Source organism: Chamaea fasciata, unplaced genomic scaffold, assembly GCF_029207755.1.
Source record: "Chamaea fasciata isolate MVZ Bird 193981 ecotype frontalis unplaced genomic scaffold, bChaFas1.0.hap1 SCAF_2, whole genome shotgun sequence".
NCBI lineage: Eukaryota > Metazoa > Chordata > Aves > Passeriformes > Sylviidae > Chamaea > Chamaea fasciata.
This window is the reverse complement of record NW_027094087.1, coordinates 92606962-92624452: the sequence shown is the minus strand read 5'-3', so window position 1 is coordinate 92624452 and position 17491 is coordinate 92606962. Positions and strand designations below refer to the sequence as shown.

Below are 17491 nucleotides of genomic sequence, written 5' to 3'. Positions count from 1 at the left end.
AATCTTTCAGTTATATGTGAATTGCAAAATACTAAGATGTTAAAATTATTAAATGTTCAGTTGTTTCTGACACCAGGAGACACTGGAAGAGTAACAAGATATTTACATGACATGAGTACAATACAGTGTGTCAGTTTTTGACAACAAAACCTTATTTTAAAATGTTCTTGTTTTCTAGGTTGTTTTAGGAAACACTTCTCAGGTGCATTTTTAAGTCAAGGTCTGAGCCTTGGAAACTGAGATATGAAAGCAGTGTCTACTCTGACATGGTGATCCCTTGATGGGTGTTTATCCTAAAAACTAGAACAATCGTAGTGATGGCAGACCTGTTCCAAGATTCTCTTTAAATAACTCTGTAATTTCATTGAATGCTGAACTTCTACAAAGAATGAAATTGGCTGTTTTCTCTCTATAGGGAGAGGCGGCAAGGAATTTTTCCAGAAGAACTAAATATATCTTGTTTTCTGACCTTGATTCTATTCTATCTATGTTTTTGCTGAGCTGGACAAAATCAAATACATTAAGTGTTTTATCACCAAATTTAGTACCAGCTCAGTCTTTGTTCCCAGTTCAAGAGCATTTGTTCCTTTTTGTAGACTTAAATACTGGTGTAGTCTTTAAAGAACCACTGCACCTGTGATTGAAATCCTGCCAATGTTACCTTTGCTTTAGAGAAAGTAGATTTAAAATGCCCTCAGAGCCTGTCTAGGTATAATTCCATGGTTAATATGGTCAGATTGTAAATGTTGTTTTTATCTTTTTTCTCTTTTGAATTATTGCTGGAGTTCAGTCAGGAGAGAATACCTAACATAGTTAATATCCCTTTCTTGTGAATAAACAAACTGAACGATTTCTTTTGTAAAATTACTGACAATGAAGTATTCCCTCCTTTGGACTCATTCCAAAAAACCAAGTCTTCCTATTTTTTTCTTACACTTGAAATCTTGGTTTATGTTGTGGACGGCCCACCACCATTGTGGTTTCTTCTCTGCCTTCCTCTGCTCTCCAGCCTAGCAAAAGATTGCACTGAAAATAATGTCTTTCCAGAAGGTGAAACAGGCTTCTTAATTATTCCTATTGTTGCTTCCTTTTGCCTCAAGTTTAGTTGCGACGTCTCCTGAAGGTTCATCCTGTATCTGCACTTGCAGTTATCTATTGTTCTTGTTTCTCTTTGATGTTGCCCTTCAATATGTCAGGACTTCCTGCTGATAGCAATATACCTTGCTTTCCATGTTTGCTTTCGATTTATGCTTTCAGTTCTTTTTCAAAACGTATTAATGAATATTACCCACAAAATAAAACTAAATATGTTACAAAATTAAAAAAAATATATAAACTTGGTATTCTAAATTAAAAGGCCTGTTGAAGTTGCCATCTGCCAGGTGCCACTTCTTGAAAAGTTTGTGCCTGTTTTTTTTATTCATCTGGGGACTGTTATTCGTACTTGAGCAACTGGCCACATAGTTTTGACATACAGACTCATGGAGAATGCAAAAGTGCACGGTGCCCTGCTGCAGGTGGATACATGCTGCTCATGGACTTGGTTAGTCCAGCAGTCCAGCTGAAGGGCACAGAGTCAAGCTGTGGTGTAGCAGTGCAACCTTCCTTTGTCAAACAGTCCCACATTTTTCCCTGGTGCCATGGACCAGTGCATGTTAGGAGAAAAGAAATCAGAGCATGAAGAGAGCAGCACTGTTCCCGGTTTGTTTGAGGCAAATATCAAGTCAACGACTTGACACATTCCAGAGTCTGTTCTGTACCTTAAAGCTCTTTGTAAAGGATGTAGAATCATAGAATATTTTGGATTGCAAGGGACCTTTGAAGGTCATCTAGTCTAACCCTCTTCTGCAATGAGCAGTGTCACCTTCAATTCGATCAGGTTGCTCAGAGCCCTGTCCAGCCTGACCTTGAATGTTTCCAGGGTTGGGAGGTCTCATAAGGGCAGAGGAGAGGGGCAGGAACCCCTCACTGGATCTGCCATATTTCTTTTGATGCAGCCCAGGACACAGCTGGCTTTCTGGGCTGCAAGCACACATTCCTGGCTCATGTCCAGCTTTTCATCAGTAACTCCCAGTCCTTTTCAGCAGGGCTGCTCCCAGTCTCTTTGTCCCTGAGATTGTATTGATACTGGGGGCTGCCCCGACCCAGGTGCAGCACCTTGCACGTAGTGTGGTTGAGTTCTCTCTCTCATTCCCTGCAGGATGGAGGATGTAGTCTAGCCTGTCACATAAATGCTACCAAGTTCCACCATCCTAAATTTTTACTGTGGCCATGCAATACATAATCACATATATTACGATCTAAAATGAGACAGATCCAAGTACTTTTTCTTCACAATTTTGGTTCAAGCCAAAATCAGGTACTTTTTCTTCCTTTAATGTCTGTCTGCTGAAAAGCATAATTTGTCCATTTCTCTCATTCACCAGTGTTTACCAATATGCTCCTGGTTTTAGCCAGTGTGGGATGGTGAAGTGTGGTGTTATTAGATATGGCAGGCTGTTTGCCTGACAGTACCACCAGAGATGAACCTGTCAGGAATGTCTCCACCAAAAAGTATTGCTCAAAGGCTTTTTTGTCAGATTACTTGACACTTGCTCATGAACTGTGACTAACATTGCCTCTTAAAACACTCTGTATGTTTATTTTATAAGCCATATGGCCCAAACTGGCCTGGTGTCATACAGGTGTGAAAGACAGTCTGGATAGATTTAATTACTTTGGACTTCTGAGCTTTACAGTGAAAAAAGTTTATGGTGATGTAATTACTGTATTGTGTTTTGTATAATTTATCCCTATGTCCCCCTGGTTATTTCTTGATTTTTTTTCACTTTCTTTTGGAAAACTATGATTTCAGGAAGAAAACCAAAACTCCTAAATAATTAGTTCTGAAAAAGAATTGCTATGCATATTTAACTTAAAACCAGATGTGAAATATATGGCTGTTAAGAGCTGAGAGACTTCACCTAAGGGTTTTGTTAATGGATCACTGGAAGCCTGTGAATATATATCTTTCTGCTCTTGTGGGAACTTTGCAGAATTGTTAATAGAATCTGAATTAGTGATCCTCACTAATTAGTTAGACCCTTTTTCCTTTGTAATCCTTTTAACACTTTGTAGCTGTTAAAAATGTTATGTATACAAAATAGTAGGTGAGAACCCTTTCAGATGAATAAAAGATTTAAATATGGATGGGCTATCAGTTTTCCTTTACAAGAACTCTCACTCAGTAAAGTGTTGACTGTGGTAAGCGTGATGCATGGTAAGCAAATGGAGGTCTTCACTGAGTACAGTTTTCTTAAATTATTTTTTGATACTATAAAAATATTTTACTGCAGTTCAGCTGTAGGTTTCTCACAGAAGTAGTGACCAAATTAATGGGTAACTGTTCCTGGCAAAGTAGTGCAGGAATTGCTCTCAGAGGATGCTGCAGCCTGGGTGTTTAAAATACAATGCAGGTCTGCCGTTTGTGTGCCCTTAATCTGAAACCGGGTAATGCGTCAGTGTACATTGACTTGTTATTCTACAGTGTGATAAATGATTGTATGGACTTGTTCTTAGTGATGCATTTTCTCAGGCTTTTTGTCTTGCAATCAGGGATTTAAATGTCATTAGATAACATGTGCATAATCATGATATAAACCATACAGAGCTTACAGTTTTTTGTCTCCTGGCATAAATATTCCATCTGTGAAAAAGATGCAATGTAATACAAAGAAATGATAGAACAGGAACATAGCAAGGAATGTGCACACAAGCATGTCTTTAGCTCAATGTAAATTAAACCATGCATAAACCATGAGAGTCTGAAGATGGCTGTAAGCTCTATCCTGATTTTTACTTTATAATATTCTGAAAAATGATCTGTGATGCTAAAAGATGGTTATTTTTGGCAACCTATATCAATTTCCTATTCACACAGCAACTGGTGGCAACTAAAAATAATCCTGGTTTAGTACTAGCTAAAAATCTGGTTGCATTTGGCATACGTACAATATGCACAAATAAAATTTAAGATCCCCTGTTCTGCGATTTCATTCGAGCCCACTCATCAAGCTTAGTTTGCTGCCATTTGAAAGCTATTGAAAAGCCATTAACTGGCAGGACTGTGAAAGCCGCAGTGCAGCAGCACACCTCAGTGCTGGAAGAATGTGGCTGCAAGTGCACACCAATTAAATCTTTCTATTCCCGGGGATGTGGGATTAGGAGCGGTGTCAATCAATTGTGCTACAATAGCACGTGCAGTAGTCATGGTTCAAGACGCACAGAGGTTTATCGTAACTCCAGCAGCCGGGTGAGGGTGACTTGGAAGCCTCTGCAAGATCCTGGAGCAGAACCTGCACTAAATAATGTATTCTGAGGTGTACTGGATACCTGAGGAAGGGCTTTAAATAATGCATTTTCTGGGCATGACAGCTGTAGCAGAAGAGAATGCTGAAACCTGTAGCAAGACTACAGCCTGAGATGAAAGAATGTCTCATTACCATTTTATCAAATGCTGTAAGTAACAAAATGGTTATTTTGCTTTTAAAACTGCCTTTTTATTTTCTGAGGTGTGTCTTTTCATTACATATGGAAAAAGTCGAAGGCAGATGCTGCATGATGTCAACATAGTAGTGGGGAAGGGGAGTTGTTACTTTGCATGTGAATATATAGGCAGAGCCCAGTATTTCTTTCTTTTCTCTGTTCAGAGGTAACTTCATTATGTGTGTAATAATGCTCTTGTTCTGAACTTCATAATGATCAGCTTTTAAAACTTTTGTATAAATTAATCACCAAAGAATGTAATGTCCGAAAAGAAGAAACGTCATTGACAGCATTATGTTAAGGACACCTTTAAGGACAACCTTGGAACATGGCTCTCACACTTCGCAAGGATATACAAATGAGAATAGCTTTATAATTATGAGCCCAGCTCATCATCTACTATAGATCAAATGCTTGTATCCTCTTCTTTTCAGAATATTTATCTATTTGGTGTGACAGACTTAAAAAAATAATAATGAACTTTTAACCTTGAATCATGCAAGCTTGCCTCCTTAAAGACATCCTGAAATTGGGATCTATGCTAAATGTATTTGATTCAGTGCAGAGGAAATTCCTAACAGCATTTTTTTTCAAGGTTGCTTGTCTTCCTAGCTGCACATTTTTCAGTGTTTTAGGATTTGCCTTTGAAAGCATCCAGGGTCTGAGGGGAAATTGCTGAGTTTATATTAGAAAAATGAATTATTCTTTAAATACTTGTTATGGACAGCCAGCTGTAGTTCAATAGCCATAGATATTTTTTACTGAAGGACTTAGAAAACTTCAGACTTTAGTGATTATGGCACAGTTTTTACATGTCAAATAGCAGACTGCTTTAAAAGGTTTTTCTCTCCAGATCATGGTCTTTGATGACTTAAGTGTGCCAAGGACATTTTGTAACTATTTTTAATATAACTGTGTTATAGTTAATAAACAAGTAATGTGGTTCTTTGCTGTCTTAATATGAAATTAAGGTGCCCTGGATGTATTTTACTAATTCAAGTAAAAATGATTTATATGGGTTTCCTCTTGTCTGGATTCAATGGAACTGGTGTATGGACTGCTTTAAATACTAGTGGGAGTTACAATTTACTGTTCATGCAGAGAAGCACAGGTTAGTTTTACTGCGCAGTTTTAAAGGTGCATTCTAGGAATAAATCTTTGATCTTGTATTGAGATTTGATAAATGCAAATGAGGAATTTGCAACATAACTGTCTTGAAGATGCCAAAAGAGTATTGTTTGACTTTAATTCACTTTAAAATTACTGTTACAGTGAAATTGTAGCACATCTAGATAGGCATGTGAGTATCAATAGCATATTAAATAAGTAACTCTTCAGTGAAACTATGGGAATGATATGAGGATTACCATGAGGTTCTTCTGTTAAAAGGAAGCAAATGATGACTGATTGGGGTGGTTATTGCATTGATTGTAGAGATGAAGGACTAAAACATAGCAGAATGAAAGGTGAATGTACAGTATCAATTTGTCAATAATATTTGTTTCCTGATTTTCAGATTTGGAATTTTGACTAGTGATTTCTCAGTAAAACAGGGTGTTTTACCACACAGATCTTTTCTTCCCAAATGGTGTACTTTAGAAGACAGTGGATGCTGGCTGGAGCCTGACAGGAGTTTCTTTCATGGCCCATGCTTCTCAGAATTGGCAAAAGTGCTTCCATTTCCACCTGTAATTAGTGAAGGAGAAGCACTTCCTCTGCGGTGCTCCCCTGAGCATTATTATTTGACTTAATGTGCCAATATGTTGCAGATATTTGTGCTTGGCAGAGAGCTAGGATCAAAGATGGGCCAGGGCTTCATGCGCAGTTGCAGCACCAGCAGTGTCCTGAGATGTGCTGAGAGCAGCTGAATCTCATAGGGGTTGGAATGTGACTCTTCACACCCCACTTTGCTTTTAATTCATTTCATCAATGATTTCTATATCAGAAAGAAAAGACACTGATCCAGAGGAAGCACGGTGGCAGAGCACTGTCTCTTGGACTGCTTTGGGTAGAGAGGAAATATCTAAAAGGCACAAATTAATGATGCTTTAAAGCTAGTGTTTTATGAATAATAGTGCTATGTACCTGGCTTTTACATATATTTGCATTTTGTTTCTTTAATCTTTGCAGGAATTGGGTGTGGAAATCTGAGCTGAGAAGGGCTATAGCTATTCTCCAATGATGCTAGTACAATTTTAATACTATTCTTTCATTTTTTCATGGCATTGGTCCCATTAGAAGGCTGTGAAAATCAGATGTACTTCACCATATAAGTCACCATCTTGTCATAAGACCTTTCAGGCTGGAAAGATCCAGCTTTGAAAGCTCTCCAGTCCACCACAGACTCATAAAAATATTAATGGTGGAAAAGACCTCTAAGATCATGGAATCCAACCATTACCCTAACACTGCCATATTCACCACTAAAAGATAGGAGTCTCAGTTCCAGGGATTGCTATTAAACCAATTCCCTGGGCAGGCTGTTCCAGTGTTGGCCACACGTTCAGTGAAGTAGTTTTTTTTCTAATATCCAATCTAAACATCCTCTAACATCTAAACATCAAGTCAGAACTTGAGGCCATTTCTTCTTGTCCCATCTGTTGTTACCTGGGAGAATATACTCATTACGGCCTCCTTTAAGACAATTGCGGAGAGTGATAATGTGTCCCTTGAGCCTCCTTTTTTCCAAGTTAAACAACCCCATCTCCCTCAGCTGCTCCTTGTAAGACTTGTGCTCCTGACCCTTCTCCAGCTCTCTTGCCATTCTCTGGATACTCCCTCCTGCTCTGAGCAGGGGTAGCTGCGTGGTCAAACCAGATTTTCTGGGACCATGCCCAGTGAGGTCTTTCATCCCAGTAATACTCTGGAATTGCGCCTGCTGCAGCCATCATGTTGTCTTTAGCTGGCACCTGCAGCATTAACACACAAGCCAAATGTGTGTGTGTCTGCCGGTTGGAGCAGCTCATGTTGTCACTATGTGTGCCCATCTCCTTTTTGCAGCCAGGTATTGCTGCTGCTCAGAGCTGTCCCTGTCTGTGCTGGTAGCTTATCCTTGGCAATCTGTGAGTGTGAGCATTTAGGAAAGAGAACAGTATCACATATTATCTGCCAGCTGCAGGGTACCATTTTATCTTGATGATTTGTGTGACAGATTGTACAAATGAGTGCAATTTTGCAAATTAGGCAGCCACCTTGCTGTTTTCTTCTGTCCATTGCATATCTAGTTATGATATAAATATCATCATTTACATGCTATGGCAGTAGTTTTCTACCTTTGCTCTGGACTTCCTCTGAGGGATCTGCAAAGGTAACTAAGAAAAACAGTACTTTAGCAAGGAGGCTTAAGTTTGTTACTCCGGAGTCTGATTTCCATTTCAAATGCTGTAGAGGTGCATAAGTGCAAACAGAATAAAAACCTTGCTAGAATGAGTTATAGTCACGCCCAGTGGAAATCCAAGCAAAGTGAATTTATCCAAATATTAGGTTCATAAAATATGAACATCAGCTTCCACTTCTATTCTTTCTGGTTTATCTGTTTCCAATTCTTTTAAATCCTTTGTATGAATTAAAACCCACTGAAATGTGCTATGATACAGCCCAATACCTACAGTGATCTGGGATGAAAATACTAATTAGATGTTTATTGATAATTTTAATTCAGGATTTGAAAAAGGGTATAAAATAAAATAATTTTCTTCAATATCTATCCCATATTATCTTCAGGATCTGATTATATGGCAAGGATTATCCATGAAGTGGTAGCTCTACCTGAACCTTATGGAGCTTGGAAAGGGTTGGGGAGAGATGTGATGTGATACATTAGTTTCAGTTGTCAGAGGATGGAGACCTGAACTTGATTCTCCCATGGATGAAGAAGTAATACTGAGGGTGAAACCTGATACCTTCGTGTCAGTTTTCTTACTGTGAGACAGCCTGTGAAACTTTTATCTGTGCCTCAGTAGAGTGAATTTCTATAGTTTAGACCAAATAAGAAGGAGCCTGAAAAGAAAAACTGGGGAGCTGTAGTTGGTCTGTGACACAGGAACCCTTTACCTCTGTGGCAGCATGTGCAGGATGTGTGATGACCTGAGCAACAGTGACACATAGGTGTTCTGTCACACTGGATGGTTAGTGACATAAGAGAACTAGCAAATTTTTTGAAGTGTTTTCTCCTTCCCATGAGCAGGATTTCTTCTGTTCCAGGGTTAAGCAGGAGGTGGTAATAATTTATTTGTTGTATATTCTGGTGTCCCGAAGAATTCTCACATCTTCTTGGACATGTCCACTGCTTCCAATAAGGAGCTCAAGGGAAAAAATGGTAAAAATATGCAGGTGGTAGAAATGAGAGCTGTAAACACAAGCAGGATGCCTGTGACAATCCTTATTCAACACCTATCCCATTTATTTAGGTTGATAGCTCATGATAGTGTCTGCTAACTCTCATGTCATGGTTTATTTCTGCAATAACAAAGCTAAGCACACTATGGCTGCAGGGAAAAATTCCTTTTCCTTGTACATGCTTATAACACTGTGACCTGCACCATGAGGTTAAGATTGTTACTGAAATGAGATGCTTAGCATGATTGAGTGATCCTGCCTGCTGGAAATGAAACTGGGAGGCAGAGTCAGGAGTCATCTGCCCTGGGAATCCTGACAGAGCAGGAGGAGTTGCTCTGTGAAATGAACCACTGCTTGGAAGTTTTAAGGTCCTGTGAAGGCACATAAAGCAAGTCTGGGGGAGTAAAGAGGTTTTGATGAAAGGTATTTGTTTGAGAAGTTTATATTGTAAAAATATATAAAAGTATGCTAATACAATACATGATATTTTATATTCCATTTTGACAGACTGTGTCTGATGTATAAGTGATATGCAGTGCAAACTTTTTTTAACAAAAATGTGATAATTCAGGTGTCATGAAAGATATCTAAAAAATTAGGGTTTTATTTATTCAGTTAAGATCGAATGGATTTTGTCTTCCTAACCTTAAAACAAATAGAGCCACAGCTAGGATAATTTTACTTCTATTAAACTTTTTATCTCTCTGTCTCTCACTGTCATCACAGGATAAATGCAGGCCAACAAGGAAAATAGGATATTATTTACCACCTACGAATGCCAGTATGTCTGTACCAGTTAGATGTGTTTATCTATTTTTATTCTCCAGTTCCTGAGTTCATGTGACAATGACAGAAATGCAACATGAATTTTTAAATTTGAACTAATTTTCTACCTAATCTAAATATTAACAAGTTTGAGATTCATTACACTGGGTTCAAGGAGAGAGATAAAAAATATTTTTTTTTATCAGTATGTAGACATAGGAATTTATACTTAGAGAAACATTTTTTGAGCTGTCAATAAGCCAATTAGCTTGGCACAGTCATACTAGTAGTCTAATAAATTTCTAAGCGTGTTCCCAGTAAATAAAACTCACCTCACAGTAACAACTTTCCTAACAATGACAACCACATCGAGTAACATTTAATGATTTTATTAAGATGAATTTTTATATTAAATTGGTATTTTGAAAAATACTCTTTGAAATAACAGCAAAAGGAGCAGTATTAATTTGGACAGTTGAAGACTATAGCATTGCCAACTTTGCATTCAACTAACAATCGGTTCTATTTTAGTAGTTTAGTGGAAATCACATTCACTCATCAATTTTTTTTGTCATTATTTTGTTTTCCGCTGTAAAAAATCTGCTGATAAAGAGAAGAATCAGCACTTTCTGTGGAAAACTTTACTGAGTGCTTGTAAGAAATTCCTTATAAATTTGGTATTTGGAGTGCTTTTTTCTTCTACAAAGTTATTCTGCAAACAGCAGAGAAATCTAGCCACCCTAAAAATTAGATGAAGATTATAAAGGTCAAAGTACCATATTTTCTCACCATATTGGCACAGCATGTGTGAAGCTTCAGATTCCAATATTAAATTTTTTGAGAAAATTGCTGCAGGAACAGAGAGCAGAAAAAACCCCCCTAACACCAAACGAACAACACAGCCCTCCTAACCTCTTTATTTCCATTTATAAAATTGTAGCAATATAGCCACTTTTCAATCCTGAAGTAGCTTCTTGCTCCAAATAATCACATTTAGTTCTTTTTCTTGTTTCATACAAATTAGTATACGGCATCGTGGTGAGTTTTGCACAGTTTCTAAGTTATAAAAACCAAACAGAAAATATTCTTAGGTAATTCAGTTAACACCTGAACCAAAAATACAGCAGTATAAACATGATTATTTTAAAGCAAGTGAAATCTAAGATGGAACTAATTCTAATTTGTTCTTAAACAAATGAAAATAATAGAGTCAGTAGAAGCTTAGTTTGGTTTGGAGCAAATTAAGAGTTGTCCTAATGCAAGCTTTTTATTTATCATAAATGAACACAACCAATTAAAGTAAAATGCTGTTTGTTTATTGCAAGAGGTCCTTTCCATTTGAGCAAATGCCTCTAGTGAAAACAACAGCATGATAAGACCTACTAAGAGAAATCTGCAAGTTTTGATTACTGGAGATCCCTTCAGCCAACAGATGGGTTAGTGTAGACCCATCTTGCAGAAACACAAATGGACGTAGTATGGCCAGAACTGGTTTTCCTGTCAGTGCCATTCTTGTACATTGAAAGACAACAGTCCCTGACAACTTCCCCCCCATCTATAAGATGGTGTAGAGAGCCCTGATTCAGTCCACTTTAAACCTCTTTTTGATGTAAGAGTGGGACCTGGCAAGGAGTGTGGACAGGAGGGCACCACATACAGTGGAAGAGCACTTGGTCATTTATTTCTAGCTTTTCATCCAGCTAGAATACAGATGTTCCTGTTGGAAGTGTACTTTATTCTCATTTCAGAGTTGATTTTAAAACAAAAAATGTTATTCTTGGAAAAAAGAGAAAGATAAAATCTGATATCTTTTGCTGTAAATCCTGCTGTGGATGTCTCTCTGTGCAGTATGACTTTTCAGAGATGAAAGCAGTATTCAGAGCACATAGGCAGCAGTAGATCTGGGCCACTCCACCTCAGGTTGGTGGACTCCTGCTGTGGTCCCACTTGGTGCAAATCCTGTTATGAGGTACAACATATAAAATATATATGGGACCTTGTAAAGGCATCTAGAGAAAACAGAGCAATGTATTAAGGTCATATTTTGAGGCTTAATTGACACCTTTCAAATGTGATCCCTTTCCTATAGAAGGAATCAAAGCTTTCTCCTGTGGAAGTTTGTAAATGTTTTCATGTAAACTGAGAAAGGAGAGGAGCAGGCATGGTGGAATTTCCTCTTTTTTTCTCTCTTTGTGGGAAGAATAGTATTTTTGTCTTTAGGTAGCTTATTGCAGGAGGCCCTAAAAATGTTAGAACAATATATTCCTTACTCAACAATCATTCTATGTGAGAGACATTTTATGTTCAGTTTGCACATGACTTGAAGAGCTTGTTTTTCAAATGCTTTCCTTTCAACACAATTATTTGATTCTGTTAGCTGCAGTACTAATGTTAGTTGCAGAAGTGGTATGTGTAAATCATGTAGACATAGTTGTGAAAAATAAGGCAAACTAAATGACTTAATTCCTTTCAATCAGCAATGAATATATAGATTTATTTTGTCTCGGAGTTACATTTTTCTTTCTTGTGAGCAGTAATGTCGGAGTTGCAATAATAATTTCTATTTGATTTCTACTTTAGTTTCTTCAACATCTGTAAAACCCTTTTATGGTCATCCAGTTATTTCTTCAGTAAAGGTGCCTGAAGATTTGTGTAGACTAGGAGTCCACCGTTAGACACTATGCTTTTTTTCAGTTGGTCAAATTACATCAAGCTGTTCAGTTTCTTCTTCTTCTTTCTCTTCTTCCTCTTTTTCGATTTACCAAGCATATTTCCCCGTTTTAATTTAGCACAGAAAGGACATTGCTGTATGTGTTCATTATCAGATGTTATAATGTTTATCTTCACTTCTGTTTCCATGTCCATGCAGTTGTCCTGCAGTAGTATATGGCCACAAGTGTAATGCTTGAGGGTAGATATGGAAGGTGACCTTAGAGACATTTGTAAACACTGTTGTCAGGAAAGCCACTAAACCTGCTTTTATTTTCACTTATCCATCCACCTCACATTAGCAACGATGCTTGCTTTTCTAGCCTTAGCCAGGCTTACCTAGGACATATCCCATAATTACCCTGCCAGTGCAAGGGAAAGAAGCCTTTCAGATGCCAGTGGCGTGGCTTTACATGCCAGAAATTCTCATGGGTTGGTTCTTCACTTTACTGAGGGGCTCTCTTTCCACAGCTTTACAGGGCCATTTGGAGATTTCAGAACTGAGTGAAGGAGCTGACCTGAGTGTCAGAAACACAGAGCTGCCGTGCCTGTGTTGTTGCTTTGGTGTGTCTGTCCACCCAGTACACCAAGGCAGGAATCTTGTGATCTTACCTGTTAATCTCATCCATATGTTCTATTTTTGTCTTGGTACTCTGCCTAATTTTTCACTATATTAAATTCATTTTATTGTTCCATATTTTCTTCATTTTTATGGTATATAACCTTTCTGTTTTCCTTTCACACTTTAAATTTCTGTTAACTTTCCTCTCCTTAGTCACTGCTTAGCTAAGCTTTGCATATTTAATTCTTTTCATCTTTCCTCATGAATCAGTCCCTCGGGCCCCAAACCCATTTGTGGTAGTGTCTTTTGAACTGCTCCAATTTGACTGTCTAGAATTGAATGCAATATTCCAGATAAGTTGCCTTTCTGCAGAATGGAGGAGGGCCAGTTTCCAATCCTCTTGCTATTTGAAAACTGAGATGGCAGTCCCTTGATGTGCACAGAACACTGACCAAAGGCCTACATATTAGCTCTGCTGCAGAATTTTTGTTAGCTCCACTGTGTGGTAAACTACTAGTGGTAAACTACTTTTCCATCTGCTTTTACTTTACAGTAATCTCTGTAAATTATTAGATTGTGTGTAGAACCACAATTCACTTGGCACAGGACTTCCTTTCCTGTGTGCTTGCCAGTCCTTCTGGTTAGGTCTCTGAACCACTTTTCCTTTTTGACTTTTAACTCTCTGTAATTTATGATACTCAATATCCTCTTTGTCTTGATTCACATAGTCCTTTACTAGCTTTTATACATGCAGGTTTTTGCAAATTTTGATTTATGTATTTTTCTCCTATGTTTTCTGTAATTCTCATATGCTGTATGACTCTTGACCCCTGGCATATTTGCTGACTAAAAAGTGATATCTGAGAATGTCTGATGAAAGAACTGTCCCAGGTTTTCAATCAATCTGATATTTTGTTTCTTTATTCAAGCTGTTGGTTGTTAAGGCTTTTGTGCAACTTTTTCAGTACCCTTGAAGTGTGGCTACTGTAATTTTGGCTTCCTCTCACTGTGCGCCAATGTGCTAATTCACTTTCACAAATTTCAGATTTACAAGTATTAACAACAGTCTAATTGTTTTTCACTGTCTAATATGCTAAGTACCTGTGTAGGAAAACTTTTATATTATATTGTGATGACAGGAAGAAATTTCTGGTGCATCTCTTCCTGGGTGCATGTGCTTCCCTTTTCTCCATCCTTTATCTGAAAGCATGGGCTAGAGATCCATATATTACTACATCTGCATTTAATGCACTGTAAGGAAATAAATATTATTGTCAAAACTTAATTGTCACTTCATACATCTTATATTGCAGTCAAATAAAGACAACTAGCTCTGTGCAAGAACTAGAATGAGTTATTTTTTTCTGGAGGATTTCCCATCTATTCCTTCTTATCTTTCCTTATTGTCATTTGGCAAGACCAGTTCTTCTTTGTTCTCATTCTACCTTCTGATTTGGAGCTTCTTGAGTTTTACTTACTCTTCGTGTGATTTACAGCAATTTGGATTACTCAAATATGACCAAATATTCTGATGCTATTTCCTCACAGGCTCTGCAAGTGACAAGCATTAATTAGTATATTATTCTAACAAATATACGTTGCTTGCTTCTAAAAATGCCAAATAAAATGTGACATAAATTCATAGATTCAAAAGTTGTAAGGGTTAGAGCAAACAGCCAATTTGTCTTCTCTCCTAAGTTGTCTATATATAGATCTATATCAAAAATGTGATAGTGCAGGCAGTGTTAATCAGATGACTGTTTTCTGATTGCTTTAAACTCTTTTCAGAACCTGACATAGGGACTTGGATTATTTCTTTAAAAAAAAAAACAAAAAACATTAGCTGCTTTATCATTAAGCTTTGGGAAACACATAAGCATATTTTGCTTTGATATTTCTAAGGAAACAAAGTCTTTGTGATTATGTCACTTGTATGTGTGCATTTTGTATTTTTTCTTGCCACAATAATTTCCAAACCTGTTACCCTGTTGCAGGAAAATGTTTCATAACCAGGTTAATCATGAAATGATTTATTCAAACAAATGAATATTCCGTTGCCTAAAAGTTTGTACAACTATTTCATTGTGGTTAGAAATTATAATGTGCCTTTTCTACTACGTGGATGTCGGGTTTAGCTTACAAGCCATTATCTCTTGTCACACAAGGTACAAAGTGATGTCAAGTACCTTGCAAGGAAATTTAAGCATGCTGCAAGTAAGTTTCTTCTTCTTGGTGTGCGGGTTTCAGCTGGGGTAGAGGTGATTTTCCTCACAGTGTCTAGTACAGGGCTCTGTTTTGAATTTGTGCTGAACACAAGGTTGATAATGTAGAGATGTTTTTGTTATTCCTGAGCAGGGCTTGCACAGAGCCAAGGCCTTTTCTGCTTGGGAAAGGAGGAAGTTGTGCATGGGAGGCTGGGAGGAGACACAGCCAGGACAGGTGACCCCAGCTGACCAAAGGGATATTCCAGACCACAGGACCTCATGTTCATAATAGAAAGTAGGGAGGAAGAAGGAGGACGGGTGTGCATTTGGAGTGATGCTATTTGTCTTCCCAAGTAACTGTTACATGTGATGGGGTCCTACTCTCCTGGAGATGGCTGAACACCTGCCTAACAAGGGAAGCAGTGAATTAATTCCTTTTTGCTTTGCTTGTGTGTGCAGCATTAGCTTTCCCTGTTACACTGTATTTCAACCTATTAGTTCTCTTTTACCCTTCTGATTCTCTGCCCAATCCTACTGCTGGGGGAGTGACTGAGCGGCTGTGTGGGGCTTGGTGGCTAGAGTCAAACCACAGCACTGGGTGAGAAGGAATGCCATGCACACTTTGCACCAATTACCTTGCTGCAGGCAAAAGAAAGACAAGGCGGTGGTGGTGGGACAAGCTTCAGAGGGTGTGTCTACGCTTCATAAACCATGAAGGGAAGGCATGGGACTGCTGATGTTGTACGGAATTGTTATTTAGCTCACTGGATCATTTTTGAAGTGTCTCTACTAGTCCTCTCTAAGACAAAGGCTATGGATGGTATCTACAGATCCTTCCCAACAGGCAGGGAAATGAAACTCCCCCAAGTTGTGTGTTCTATCCCCCGTGCAATCTTTCATCTATTTCAAAAGGCTTTGTAACCTCAAATGCTGTTCGCTGCCTACTTAGACCCTCCTACTACTTACTAGAACATACATAAACATCTTTGAGTTTATGTTGTAGAACAACTTTTGCCTTTGTTGCAGTGCAGTCTTCACTTTAGATGCTGTGAAATTTAGTAGCCACACAAAAAGATAATTATTTCTTAGAGCACAAGGGCACAGCAAAATCAAAGGAGAGCTAGGACTAAATGCTGTACTTTCTAGATGTGTTTAATTTGTTTTGCATGAACCTTCACTAGTGAACATGAGCTGGTATACAACATTTAACTGAAAAGCTTTTTTTTTTCCTTCTGTTTTTCTGTTTTTCTTTTCTTTTTTTTTTCTGTTTCTTTTTGGTTTTCTTTGGTCAGGGAATACTTTTATCCTAAGTTTAGTGGCTGATTGCACAAAAAACTTACTTAAATTCCGAAAGAGCAGTGTTTAAATCTATTGTCTAAATAATTATTATTTAAAGAAGCTAAATTAAAGCCCTGAATTCACCTTGAGCACAGACTTTCATCTCCAAAAAGCCCATCTGATATATTCTATTAGACAAATGGGTTAATGTTTTTTACTCATATCCAAGACTGTGCACTTTCTAGTTGGAAACTCCTGTGCTCCGGAGCAGACAATGGCGTCTTACTTTGTTTCACGAAAGGTTCTGATGTGTGGTAGGAGAAATTATTTGAAGTATGCTGTGGTTTGTGGGAATCCAGACTGCACCTTTATTTCATCCTCCAAGGGAGTACAGAAGGATAATAGAGAGGAGATGGAGATAGCAGCTTTACCAAAATAAACAGTATGAACTTGACCAGATCACGTATGTAAATTTTGCTTGCACTCCTGTAGTTTCTGGATGTGCTCCACAGATGAAGACTACTGCTTTGGGACATACAGACATTTTTTCAGACCATTCATACTTGTGAATTCCCTGTACATCAAAAACAAACAAAAGAAAATTATTCTTTTGTGTTTCCAAGAAATGAGAAGAGCCCCGTAAATATGTATTTGAAACCTGTGTTTTATTACTGAAGGCTAATGCGCAGGCAAGCAGTTTGGCTGCATTTGTTGAATAAGCTGGCACACAGTTAATGAATTTTACCTAGAACATAAAATCTCCATATGTCACAGACTGCTACATGGCATAAATCACAAATGACAGTGAAGAGCCCTCTGTTATATTTAATTAGGTATTATTCAGTCTCTCTTCTATCACTACAATGGCAAAATCACAAACTGGTTGATTCTTTGATTTAAATATAACAATTTTTTCGAAAATGCCGGTGTAACTTCACTGAATTGCTGATAGATAGATAATAGAGTCTATTAAAAAGCCTGTAGAGTTGATAAATAGCATCTGATAAGTAACTTTTTCTTGGTATCAAGCTGGAAATTGATTGCAGTTCCTACTTACCAGTCTAGTCACATCGAAAGACTCTTGAAGAGCAGTATACAGGAGTAGCGTTTT

At 37.9% G+C, this 17491-nt stretch overlaps 1 protein-coding gene across 1 annotated transcript in view; it reads left to right on the top strand.

Annotated features, from left to right (window-relative positions):
• Positions 1–17491, top strand: part of MYO16 (myosin XVI) — a 365576-nt gene that overhangs the window by 74004 nt on the left and 274081 nt on the right. The gene's annotated exons all lie outside the window — the stretch shown is intronic.